The sequence below is a fragment of the Mesocricetus auratus genome, unplaced genomic scaffold, assembly GCF_017639785.1.
Source record: "Mesocricetus auratus isolate SY011 unplaced genomic scaffold, BCM_Maur_2.0 Super-Scaffold_100009, whole genome shotgun sequence".
Classification (NCBI taxonomy): Eukaryota; Metazoa; Chordata; class Mammalia; order Rodentia; family Cricetidae; genus Mesocricetus; species Mesocricetus auratus.
In genome coordinates, this window is record NW_024429193.1 from 16,260,345 (window position 1) to 16,273,646 (window position 13,302).

A 13,302-nucleotide genomic window follows, 5' to 3' on the forward strand; every position below is an offset into this window, starting at 1 on the left:
AACATCAGTAGCACAGACATGAGATCAACAATTAATAAATGGGACCTAATGAAACAGAGAATCTTTTGTAAGGCAAAGGACAGAGACAAGACAAAATGGCAGCCCACAGAATGGGAAAAGATGTTCACTAACCCCACATCTGAAAGAGGGATAATCTACAAAATTTACAAAGAACTCAAGAAGGAAGTGTTAAAAACACCAGATAATCCAATTAAAAAGTGGGGTACAGACCTAAATAGGAATCTAGGTGACTGAGAGACACTTAAATAAGTGCTCAACATCCTTAGCCATTAGGGAAATGCAAATCTAAACAACTTTGAGATACCATCTTACTCCTGTCGGAATGGCTAAAATCAAAACACCAATGACAGTTTATATTGGAGAGGATGTGGACATGCAGGACCCACAGGAAAGTGACTGCTGAACTCAAACAGTCCTTCAGGGTTCCTGCTTCATGTAAGAGTCTATGAGACTTTTTGCAGGACACAGAAAAATGAATGACAGACTGCCAATGCAGATGGACAGTTTGAAATTTCCTGCTTTGCTGAGAAATCTTCTGGACACATTGTGGCCTTATGGATTGATGATGATGCCACAATGTTACAGAGGAACTTCCGGTGACTATCCAGGTAGCATGTTTCTGTCTATCCTAGTGTTTATATATTATCCTCCTGTGGTCTTTGATGGAGTTGAAAATATAATTATAGTTTTCCTTAGTTATGATAAAAGATAAGCTACATATAAGACTTTAGACTCACAAAGATAGGATAGATGATATTTTATTTAAATCTTACTAAATGTTAAGGGACAAGATATTGTAACTATATTCTTACTTGATAACTGTTCTGTTATATATAATTTGACTATGTTAAAGTTAAAACCTTTCTTTTTATTTAGACAGAAAAGAGGAGATGATGGGAGATGTCCTTCTGAAATCTGTCTCTTATTGCTTTTTGAATAAAGCACTGTTGGCCAATAGGGTAGCATGATAGGCGGGACTAGGAGTCGAGGAGGATTCTGGGAAAGAGTAACACAGGATGTCACAATGCAGTCTCCAGAGGAGTAGACGGTCTGCACTATTGTCACCAGAGATGCGTATCTCAACCTTACATGCATGAAGATAAGGAATGCTGCTTTCTGATTGTGTCAGCTGCCCCCACTGCAGAATGTTGTGTCAAAAGCTCTTTCTGTCCCATTACAGCTTACGAATTCTTCCCACAGCACAACAGTGTGTTAATTGTTTACTGGACATGTATACTATGGATGGTCTGGAAGATGGCATTTCATTCAGTTATATAATTTTGTTATATAGGATATATACTAGGACATGCTTTATTACTGGATCTATTTCTCCCACAATGACTATGGACCCTTAACAGCCTGCCTGGTGCTTTTGCTGAGACTACTGCACATGATTAGCACACAATTAACTTACTTTCACTTTGGAGGAAGCACAAACTACAGGAAAGGCTTTTGTAAATCGAAAACTTTACAGCTTGTACAAGGTCAGCATCACAGATATCTACCAAACTTACTAAGAAAAGCATGCCAATTCTGCACTTGCCAGTTTAATAACAATAGATCTATATCTTAAAGTTATCATAGGTTACTGTGCTTTCCCTGTCTGGTCATGGATTTGCTCCTTTGGCCTTGGACCCTTATGTTGTCACGGTAAATGTTCATCTTTTTACTCTTCCATCTAGGAATGTGCTTTTGATTAAACTTCTTTATCACTTCAATGCTCATGAAATAGAAGAGCATTTAAAATGGAAGTAGAAGATGCATGAACAAGTTAGAAGTAGGACAGGATCATTAGAGTAGAAACAGAACGATAAAGAGCATGTGAAATAAAGAGCATGACCCTCAGATTGTGTGTGATGTTACATCTTTCACCTCCTCCCTGAGAAGCATTTTACCTTTGGAACCCTGGCTAAGGGCTGGAACAGATCTCATAACCCTTACAGGTAGCAATAAAGAAATAGATGCTCGATGTTGACCTTCTGCCTCCTTATGCACACATATACATTCTCACAGAAAATACCTAGTTCACATATTTTACACATACACACACACAAACACACACCTCTCACCAACTCTTCTCAGTCAATTAATACAATTCAAACACCAATTATTTCTATATGCAAGCAATGAACAACCAGAAACCAAAAGTTACAAAATAATAACTAGATAAAAAAGTGAAATAGCTGAAAATCTAACAACACATACAGGATCTTTATGTTAAAAACCAATCTAAGATCAGAGATTTGCAGAATAACTCATGAGTCACGAATAACCGAATACACTTGAAGGGAAACCAGAGGACCAAACTTTGCACACATGACACTAGCAGGCCTTGCCTTCTCCCCATTCCCTTTGCTTAGATAAAAGCCTTAAGATAACTTCTCTAAAGCTACACACCAAGGTCCATTCCTTTATTTGGCCACTTCTTCCTGAGACTGACTAACAAATCCACCTATGAAAATTGAATTCCACCAATCAATAGACTGCTTTGGCTCACCTAATTTACATGTTCAATCAAAATTAAACATTTATTCTTAACATAGATGTTCTCCTTTACCTTATAAACTTCATTTGCCCATGGGCCACGACTGTTTCTTTATCCAGAGGCAGTTCTGTGTCATCACTGTCTTCCCCCAATAAATATCTCACCCCTTCTCGGTTGCCTGCTTTCTCCCCTTTCCCTGTTTTGTCCCCTACTCCCTAGTCTTCTGTCTCCTAAATTTGTCTCTCAATTCCTGTCCCTTTTCTCTTTGGAGCTTATAAATCTTTGTGCCAAGTACTTGGCTTTGAGCCTACATCGAAGTCCCTAAAGTACTAACACATAATATTCTTACTGAGGACTCAGTCTCTGTGAAGGGGACTCTGACCCTTGCTCTATAGTTAGTACTTCCTAAGTTGGTGATACAGCAGTAAGAAAGGTGTGTGTCCCACATTGGAAAAGATGCCAGTGAACACAAACATAGGTCTAGCAGTGTTTATCAGCCATTGATCCTAACAGAAATGAAAGAAATATGGTCCAAAATTCACAAGGTGAAATATTTGCCTACCATTCATATGTGTTCCCCAGGGCTTCACCCACTGTAGAGGAAGGCACAGATGAGAGGTGGGCCTGAAAGAAATGACAGTCACTATCCCACATTTCATTACAGAGATATTCTCATGTTGGGTCAAAAAACAGTCTTTCTGGAAAATTAGGTAAGATAACATAGATAACCACAACTGCTTAAACTAGAGAAATTATTAGGAACTCTGGGTTAAACACCAAAAAGAATTTGGAAGGAGGTACTAGATAGATGCATCAGTAGTTAAGAGCAGTGGCTTCTCTTCCAGGAGATGTTGGTTTGATTCCCAGTACCTATGTGGTGTCTTACAACCACCCCGACTTCAATTCCAGAGAATTTAATGTATTCTTCTGGAATCCCATGTGCACCTTACATTTACGTGGTACACACACGTACATGCAGTGCACATAAAATTAGTTAGTTAATTTTAAAAGAATTGAGAAGCAGCTAAAAGTTTACCCATGAATAATTACAACAAACAAATATTCACAGAAAACCAAATGCCGTAGAAAGAGAGGGGAGGCTCTGTTTTCGATTCAGGAAGAGTTTGTTAATCACTAATAAAGGATATTGTCACTTCTCCTTAGTATGTCTTAACCACAATCCCCGACCTGACTAGTTGAGAAAAAAAAACAAAACAAAAAGAAATTCAAAAATAAGAATCAAGAGATAGATAATATAAAAACCTATGACATCTGTCCAAACATATCTTTAGTGATGTGTCTCCTACTCAACTGCATTGTCTGATTCAGAGTTCAACTAGATATGTGTAACTCAGGTAGCAAAGTGTGCCATCTGGTGGATATCACTTTCCTCACTACATGGGAATGTTCAATTGATGATGCATATTCCTCTAGAGCAGAAGATCCATCTGACATGATCTTGTCAATTTTGTTGTTGTTGTTCACCATAACACCATTGCAGTCTAAAAGGATCATATCAGACACTGAATGCTACTGCAAAACTTTAAATATGATATCATACAGTAGTCTTTTATCCCCCTGATTCCATTTCTGATGCTTCTCCTTCAAATTTTCCTCCTGGATTACTAGACATCACAAGAGGATTTCAGCAGGTTTTGAATGTTTATATTCTTGTTTCTCCTCCACTGCAAACAGCATTTCATCATTATTCATCCGAGAGAACCTGAATTGACTTATGTTACAATTACTGTTTCAGGGCCCAAATAGGTAAGTCACAGGCATAGCTGTGACTTGTAGCATTGTAAATGCCAGAAGGACATTACACAGTGTGAAAGATGTGTAGCAAGATGAAACATGAACTGCTCTGAGGCTTCTTTAATTGTTCATTGGTAAAATGTCATGGATTTTTGCACTTGTTAGCAGAATCCAGCATTTTCCCTCTTCTTAATGTTCAGCATACTGAAGTTTATGTTTTTTGCTCCAGTAATTGTTTTTAGGATAAATCTCTCCTGATTTAAGTAAATTGTTTTGGTACATTCCTAGATTTTGTTGACTAATATTTTGTCATGGAGTTTTGAATCTAAGTTCATGAAGAATGTTGATGTGTGGGTTCTCTGATTTGTACTTTTTTAAAAATGACTTTGGTATAGAGACAATGCTGTTCTCATAGAATGCTTTAGGAAATGATTTCTCTTTAATTTTCTGAAAGACATTCTGTAGTATTTGTATTATTTCTTCTTTGCAGGTTCAATAAGGAAACCTTCTGAACTTAAGAAGTAGATTTAGAATTTTGTATACTCTTAGCCTAGATTCTATAGTGGTTGTAATTCAAGTGACCTCTTGCTTTTTTTTTTTTTGAAGGGAACATGACAGTTATCAAAACTGAAACCCAACCTGACAAGATTTCCATTCAACCAGGAGACCCACCTCCAGTCAAGTCCGTGATGGAGTTTCACATTGGATTAATGGAAGTGGAAGGACCTATGTAATGTGTAGGTTTCCCTATCAACCGCCTGGGCCCTGCTGAGCTGTGTGTACCCCCCAAATAACACACAAGGCACTATATTAATTGTAGAACTGTTGACCATTTGTTTTGGTTTCTAATTGGCTACCTCTGACTTAATAATTGACCCATCATAATGGACTAATATATATTTTATAAGGACTTATCTCTATAAGGACTGCATCCTTGCCCATCTCTTCTTCCCTGGGATCACATGGCTAACAGACTATTTACTACATTTCCCAGAATCCTCCTAGACACCTAGTCCCACCTATCTTGATTCCCTATTGGCCAACAGTACTTTATTCAACAACCAATAAGAGAGACAGTTTTACAAATGGCATCTCCCATCAGACCTCCTCTAACTGTGGACTCACACACATACTTCCATGAACTAGAGTTGCTAGCTGAATAAAAGGAGATATGGAATGGACCACCCACATTAACTTCTCTGTGTCTTTGCTGTGGATGCAACATGACCAGGTCCCTCACACTCATGCCGACTTGACATCCCCACCATGATACACCCCTCCTTCCTTAAATTGCCTTTGCTTTGTATTTGGTTGTAGCAACCACAGAAGTAACAAATATATCTAGTTTTATGATTTTTTGCTTTCTATGACAAACTAGTTAATTTAACTGAATTAATAATTTCGAACAATAGAGTTGACACAATGCTTAGTTCAAAATGTTCTTGCTGTTCACATATTGGTTTTATAATTTCCATCACATATATTCATTATAAATTATATAGAAGGATATATTCATACATGCATATCTTGTATGTTTAGCATAACCTCGTATCTGCTAGTCTTCCCTTAATGCCTCCCCCTTCAAATAGTCCCCTTTATTTCCCTAGACATTTGTTCCTCTCATTTCACTTTGACATTTATGTCCTATATAAGTAATTGTGTTATATCTTTATAAGCAGTCAGGAGTTATATATTAAAGAAAATCTATATGTGTCTTTCTAAGACTGATTTAATTTGCTTAATATGATTATCTTTCATCACATTCAGTTCCACCAAGCAGCATGACTGCATTCTCAATTCCTCTCCACTTGTTTTTAATGGAAGGTTTCTCACAGAACCCAGAGCCCACAACTGTCCTCTAGGCTAGATGCTTAGTAAGTACTAGGGAGTACAAACTCAGTCCTACACTTGCAGGTGTGCTCCACTATGTCTTTCTGCCAAGTGGGTGCTGGGATGTGAATTTAGGGACTCATGTTTGCAGTGCAAGCTCTTACTTTAGTCAGTGAGCCACCACCTTAAAGCTTTTAATCATTTCTAGAGAACTTCGTTTACCTTGCACTCTTTGCACTCCATTGCACTAACAGCTAGTAGTTGGTCAAAACTTGCAAAATAATCTTTTTTCTGCTTGTGGAAAATCAACAAAATTTCAAGTACAGCATCTAATAACAGGAAAAGTTAACTTTCCATCCCCAGCAGCGGTGTGTATGCACTACTATGCCCTGTATCCTCATTGCTTTAACTTGCTCCTGCCTGGCATAAGTTCTTACTGGGCAATGTCACACTTTCCAGGTTTCAGTTTCCAGGTTCTCTTTTCAGGAACAAGAAGATATTTTAACAAAAAAGTCAGGAAACAGAAATAACAGCAGTTTAAAATGAGGATTTTCAACTTGATAAAAAGAACTGTCATTGTATCTTGATGTGAAAAGCCTAAGCGTCCTTGTTGCCTCCCCTGCTATCTAATTTCAGGGCAGAATCTTGTGATATGCTTCAGACCATCTCACATTCAGGACTAGATATAATCCAAAACAATAAAGAAGGTAAAACCTAGGAGATTATGGTCTTTGTACAATTGAGTATAATTATACAATGTCACTGTGTCACTTCCATAGATACATAAGAATTTCTCTGGTGTTACAACAGTGAAAATACACATGCCATGTTTATTGAGAATATTAATTACCAATATAATTACTGAGATAATTTCCATAGAGTTAGTTTTCAGAGCACAAGTGTTAGGTCTATACTAGATGGGACTCTATCATCCAGGCATCTCCTGGTCTCCCAATACCTTTATTCAGTGAGGAATTTAGCATCTTGTTTCCCTTTCCTTAGCACTATAATCATCAGACTCCAACCTTCCAGAATCTTAGCCTCTGTCTTTTGGAAAAAAGCTCAGAATAGACTCCCAAGTTCATGTAGAGGAGATGGTATGGTGGCCTATACTTCTAGTCACAGGACTTATGCTAAGGCTTTACATACTTGCTGGGATACAAATCTGTCCTTTGAAAGAGCAGAAAGCCATTCCCTTACCTGTCAAGTCATCCACTCAACCCCTAATGTGTTCTTAATAGTTTGTCACGGTTCTGTTCCCAGACAACTGCTCTTTCTGGGATTTCAATATAAAAAAATTGGCCTGTGTTAATAAAAGTTCAGTGTGGGTTTCATGATGCTGTGTTTTACGAATGCCGTCTGCCCATGTATGCTTGTCCATTCACCCTCCCTGAATTTGAAGTCTATATAGCCCCCAGTAAAGTGTGGAGGGAATCCATGTCCTTTTCTCTGCTTCTTTTTGTAAGGAAACATTTCCTGATGTCAATTCATGACATCTTGGACACTGTGTCTTTAGAACCCAGGGCTGAAAGTGAAAACAGACAGGCTCAGCTTCTCAGATAAAGCCTGATGTCAAGAAACCACATGACTTCTTGAATGGGTTGGAGTTTATTGTGCACTTTTTTGTACAAAAGTCTGTGGGGACTTTTTCCAAGTGCTGTGATTATTAACATCAGGTACAAAATGGATTTTTTAAACTGAAGATTTCAAAATGGACTCTATAGCAAGCTGCATTGCACAGCAATAGGGATCACAGAGTTCACACAAAACAGAGATAGATTCTTCAAATAAGGAAAACAATGGATACAGTGTACGTGAGTGGTCACTGAGCACAAGTTCTGTGTCTCAGCACTGTTGGCATGTACAAGGAACCGTGAAGACTCTTTAGACCCCCAAACTGTCCTAAAGGGTTACTGCAGTGGGTAAACTGGACTCATCAGAGGGTGAAGGAATAGAGGAAAGCAGGAACCTCAGACAATAGAGACCAGAACTACCCAAGATCACCAAGGAGAACATGTGAAATTTAAAATGTGGAATTTATTTTACTGTTTTTTATGAAATTGATTCAGAATTTTAAAGCATGTTTTTCCAGGGTTCTTTTGTTTTAACTCATGCCTATTTCTTGGTATATGTGTGCCCTTATTTTGGTAAATTCTGGTATTACTCACATATAATTTTTGACAAAGTGTCTCAATTTTAGCCAACCTTAGTCTCAAAATGTTTGTCACTTTAACTCCAGGTGATCCAAATCTTCTTCTGCCTTCTGCAGTGACCAGCCTATAGAAGGTAGACACACATGTACACATGAATAAATAAAATGCAACCTGAAAAAAAACCACAAAATATCTCCAACTTGTGTTTGTTCTTCTACAAAATGTAGACAATAATACACATGGAAGAGAATCTAACAACACCATAAAGATTGAGTGCCCCTGTTATATAACAGACAATAATCATGTGTAGGTATTTCTGGGATTTGATATTAATGCCTTTATAGGGTGGTTCCTGAGTACACCTCACAGGATTACAATCAAGAAAATGAATATCCACTCTAGAAGGCTATAGAATGTGAGAAATTCTCACTGTAAACTTAGTCTTTGAGGAAATCAATACTCACCTGTCTATTTCAAATATATCCTTGAATGGCCTTGAAAAGATACCTAGCATGACTCTAAGTTTGATTGGTGTAGTTTATATTTCTTTATTACCCTAAAAAGCTTGTAAGTATTTAAACTTTACATTATAATTTTATTTCATGTGTTTTATTCATATTAAATTTAAAATTATATACCAATCCCAGTAGGCTCTTCCTCTCACCCTGCCACCACCCCTATTTCCCCATCAACCCCAATCCACCCTTCAGAGACAATGACGTTTCTCATGGGGAGTCACCAATGTCTGTCACATCTTTTGGGGCAGTACCCAGCCCCAGCCCATCCTCTAAGGTGTCCCTCCGTGGGGAATGGATTCCAAAAAGACAGTTCAATAACTTAGGGATAAATGCAGGGTCCACTGCCAGTGGCCCCACAACTGCCCAAGCCTTCAATCTGTCACCCACATTCAGGTGCCCTCATTCAGGTATATAGGTCCCCTAGATATCAGTCTGGAGCCAGTGAGATCCTAATTGTTCAGGTGAGCCATCTCTGTGGGGTTTCTCAACTAGATCTTGACCCATTTGCTCATTTTCCTCCCTGTCTCCATTTGTATTCCAGGAGCGCAGGTCAGTGATTAGCTGTGGATCCCTGAAAATGCCTCTATCAGTTACTGGATGATGGCTTTATGGTGGCAATTAAGGTAGTCATCAGTCTGATAATAGGGAAGGAAATTTAATGTACCCTCTCACTGTTGGTTACATTTTTAATTGGGGTCATCCTTGTGGACTCCCAGGAATTTCCCTAGTGCCAGGTTTCTTGTTAGTCCCATAATGGTTACCTCTACCAAGATATCTCTTTCCTTGCTCTTCCTCTCTGACTCCCCTAATTCATCCTCCCAATTCCCTATGTTCTATTCCTCCCTTCCCCTCCCCTCTGATTTCTCCTACCACCTCCCCACTCCCATCATGCTCAAAATTCACTTAGTGGATCTTGACTATTTCCATTTCTTGGGTGGTGGTGTCTATGTCTATCTGTCTTAGCATCCTTGTTTCCCTGGCTTTTCTGTGGTTATGGATTGTAGGTTGGTTACCCTTTGTTTTCTATCTAGTATCCACTTATGTGTGAGTACTTACTATGTATAACGATATTCGATGCTATATATGGAAAACAATATATTTATTTACCAGAGAGAGAGAGAGAGAGAGAGAGAGAGAGAGAGAGAGAGAGAGAGAGAGAGAGAGAGAGAGAGAGAGAGAGAGAGAGAGTGTGTCACAGAGACCAGGAGTTAGAAGCATGGCTGGCTTCCAGGAGAAAAATGTGAGCTTCCTTCTTTCACTTCCTTTTATATCTACCTGTGTCAGTTTACATGTCTCCGCCCTCATGGGTGGATAACTTTGTGGGGTTCACTCCTACAACTATGTTTGTCTTTTTGTGTCTGGATTACCTCACTCAGGATGGTTTCTTCTAGTTCCATCCATTGTCCTATGATTTCAAGATGACTTTGTATTTCATCAATGTGTAGTATTCCTTTGTGTATATGTATCATATTTTCTCTATCCATTTTCAGTTGGGGAGCATCTAGGTTGTTTCCAGGTTCTGACCTTTACAAATAATGCTGTTATGAACATAGTTGAACAAATGTCTCACTTGTATGACTATGTATCCTTTGGGTATATGTCCAAGAGTGGTATTACTGGGTCTTTAGGTAGACTGACTCCCAATTTTCTGAGAAGCCACCGCACTGATTTCCACAGTGGCTGTAGACATTTTCCCTCCCACCAGCAACGGAGGAGCGTTCCCATTACTCCATATCCTCTCTAGCATAAGCTGTCATCAGAATTTTTGATCTGACAGGTATAATATGGAATCTCAGAGTAGTTTTGATTTTTATTTCCCTGATGACTATGGATATTGATCATTTGCTTAAGTGCCTTTTGGCCATTTGAGAATCATCTGTTGAGAATTCTCTATTTAGATTTTCATCCCATTTTTAAATTGAATTATTTGGTATTTTCACATCTAGTTTCATGAGTTCTTTGTATGCTTTAGAGATCAGTCCTCTGTCAGGTGTGGGGCTGGTGAGAGCTTTTTGCATTCCCTATGGGTTGTGCTGTCTTGTTGACTGTGGCCTTTGCCTTACAAAAGCTTCTCAGCTTCAGGAGGTTCCATTTGGCAATTGTTGATCTCAGTGTGTCTAGGCTACTGATGTTCAAGTGGGCTTCATCCTAGAGATGCAGGAATGGTTCAATATATGAGAGTCTGTCAATATAATCCACCATATAAACAAATTGGAAAAATGAAACACATGATAATCTCACTAGATGCTGCAAAAGCCTTCAACAATAACTTTAATAAGCTATCTTTTAGGTTACAGAGAAGGCAGAGCAATTCCAGGCTGTAAAGATGACATTGGCTGAATGACCTCATTAATGGCTCTTAGATATGTTACCATTTTCCATTTTCCATATTTCTTTTTAATAACAAATATCATAAAATTCCTGTTCAAAGGCCTGTAATTGTTTTTGATGTCCAAGGTCGTTCTTCTACCCAGAGTGGTTGGTCCATTAACTATTTTAAAGCTGGTGCTCTTGGTGTCTTCTAAAGATCAAAAGCTGTTACACCTGTATTTTGTTGAACTTGAGTGGTCAATTAATATTCTTTTTTAATCTTTTTTATTTAAGTTAGAAACAAGCTTTCTTCATATGTCAATCCCACCTACCTTTCCCTTCCATCTTCCCCTGCCCCCCCACTAACCCATCCAGCCCCCACACAATCCCTAGACTGCTAACTAAGGAGGGTGAGACCCTCCTTGCTGAATCTTCAGAGTCTGTCATTTCATCCAGGGCAGGTTTGAGGCCCTCCTCAATGTGTCCAGGTTGAAAGGGCATCCCTCAAAGTGGGATGGGCTCCCAACGTCCATTTATATGCCAGCGATAAATGCTGATAAAGGCCCAATAGATTGCAGAGGCCTGCTTGCTGACACCCAAATGTAGGGCATCTGGATCAGTCCCATGCAGGACTCTCATCCATCAATCTGGGCCGAAGTGCTCCCCCTTATTCAAGTCAGTTGTCTCTGTGGATTTCACCAGCCTGTTCTTGACCTCTTTTCTCATCACTTGTTCCTCCTTGCAACTGGAGTTTGGTTCAGTGTTTAGCTGTGGGTGTCTGCTTCTACTTCCATCAGTCACTGGATGAAGGCTCTAGGACTATTCTTTATGATACCTTTTACTATTTTTTCAAGAAATATACATTAGTTCATGGTTTGTTTATGATTTTAGTGGGTTGCTAATCTCGGTATTCTATTCTATTCCCTCCTCCTCATTTGTGCTGTTCCAAGCAGCCCACAAACTGAAAATTATTCCAAATGACAAGGAAATGATTTTCGGTGCTTTGTTTGTTGCCTTGCTTTTTTTCAGTTGTGTTTGGTGTTATACAAGATCACTGAGTTATCCAATCTCTTCAGTGGTTTTTGGCCATGCCGGCAGTGTCAAGCTTGGGATCCTTCTTGTGGCATGATTTTGAATAACAAATGGGCTCAAGATTTCTTTGAAAAAATATTGAAGATTCTGGTTGGGAACTCCTGACACCCGCCCACAACACAGATCCCAGAACTTTTACACCATTGTTGATTCACTGTCATGACCAGATGGTTTCAGTTTCTCTGTAATTCTCCCTACTACAAAGGTTACAGTGCTCTTCATCGTTTGCTCACTTGTGAAAATACAGAACGCCTCACCCGATTGCAGGAGGAAATAAAAGAGAAAAGGCAAAGCCCATGCACCTGTGCTGAACAGCAAGAGCAGGTAAGAAGAGACACTGGCACTTGCTAGGTCTTGGGAATTCTGTTGGAAAACTATGGCCATATGGCTGGGCACGAATGAGATGGAATTTTGAGAGATAATTCATTTTTTATAACTATTGTGACTAGAAAAGGCTGCTCCTGGACAGGACTGGGGCACAGCAGCTAAAGAACCTTGGGTGGTATCATCCAGGCAGCCAGTCTGTAAAGGCCACCACTATACTAAATTTGAGTTAGGGACAAGGAGACACGTGACTTAAACAGGGCAGGAAATGCACTGAGATTGTCTTCCTTGGTTTTCACCTGGCTGTGCTGACAAGGACACTGTGAAATGACTGAGGTCAATGACAGAGCAGAACTTCTACTAAAAGAGCTGCCTGTGTCTGATTTTTAAGAAGGAAACAGAATGAAGGGTGGGAAGAGCAACTGCCCTGGTGAAGGACAAAGAGAGCGAAAGCTGTGTTGCTCTAGGAACACAAAGTGTGTAAGAGATGTGGTCTATTCTGTAGCTGACTATGAGTGACCATTGGCCCCAGAACACAGGCTCAGCTTACCACACACAGCATGTTTCAGTTTGGCACGTTTCTGGAAGTTTATGTAGCAACATAATAAAGATCATAGATCAAGGTACTTTTAAAAGACATTGGTGGTAACATAGGCCAGGCAGATTATAGCTATCTTGGGGAGTTTGTTCCTGGCCTTCTCATACAAGAAATGGCCATGGGGGCAGCTAATGATAAGCCAGGAAATTCTGGCTTTAGGCATTACATTTCATACTTCCACATTCACACAAATTCTAATTACTCAGTCAGTCTTGT

General features: G+C 39.2%; 1 protein-coding gene across 1 annotated transcript in view; it reads right to left on the minus strand.

Annotated features, from left to right (window-relative positions):
* Positions 1 to 13,302, minus strand: part of LOC101832221 (guanylate-binding protein 1-like) — a 105,698-nt gene that overhangs the window by 49,806 nt on the left and 42,590 nt on the right.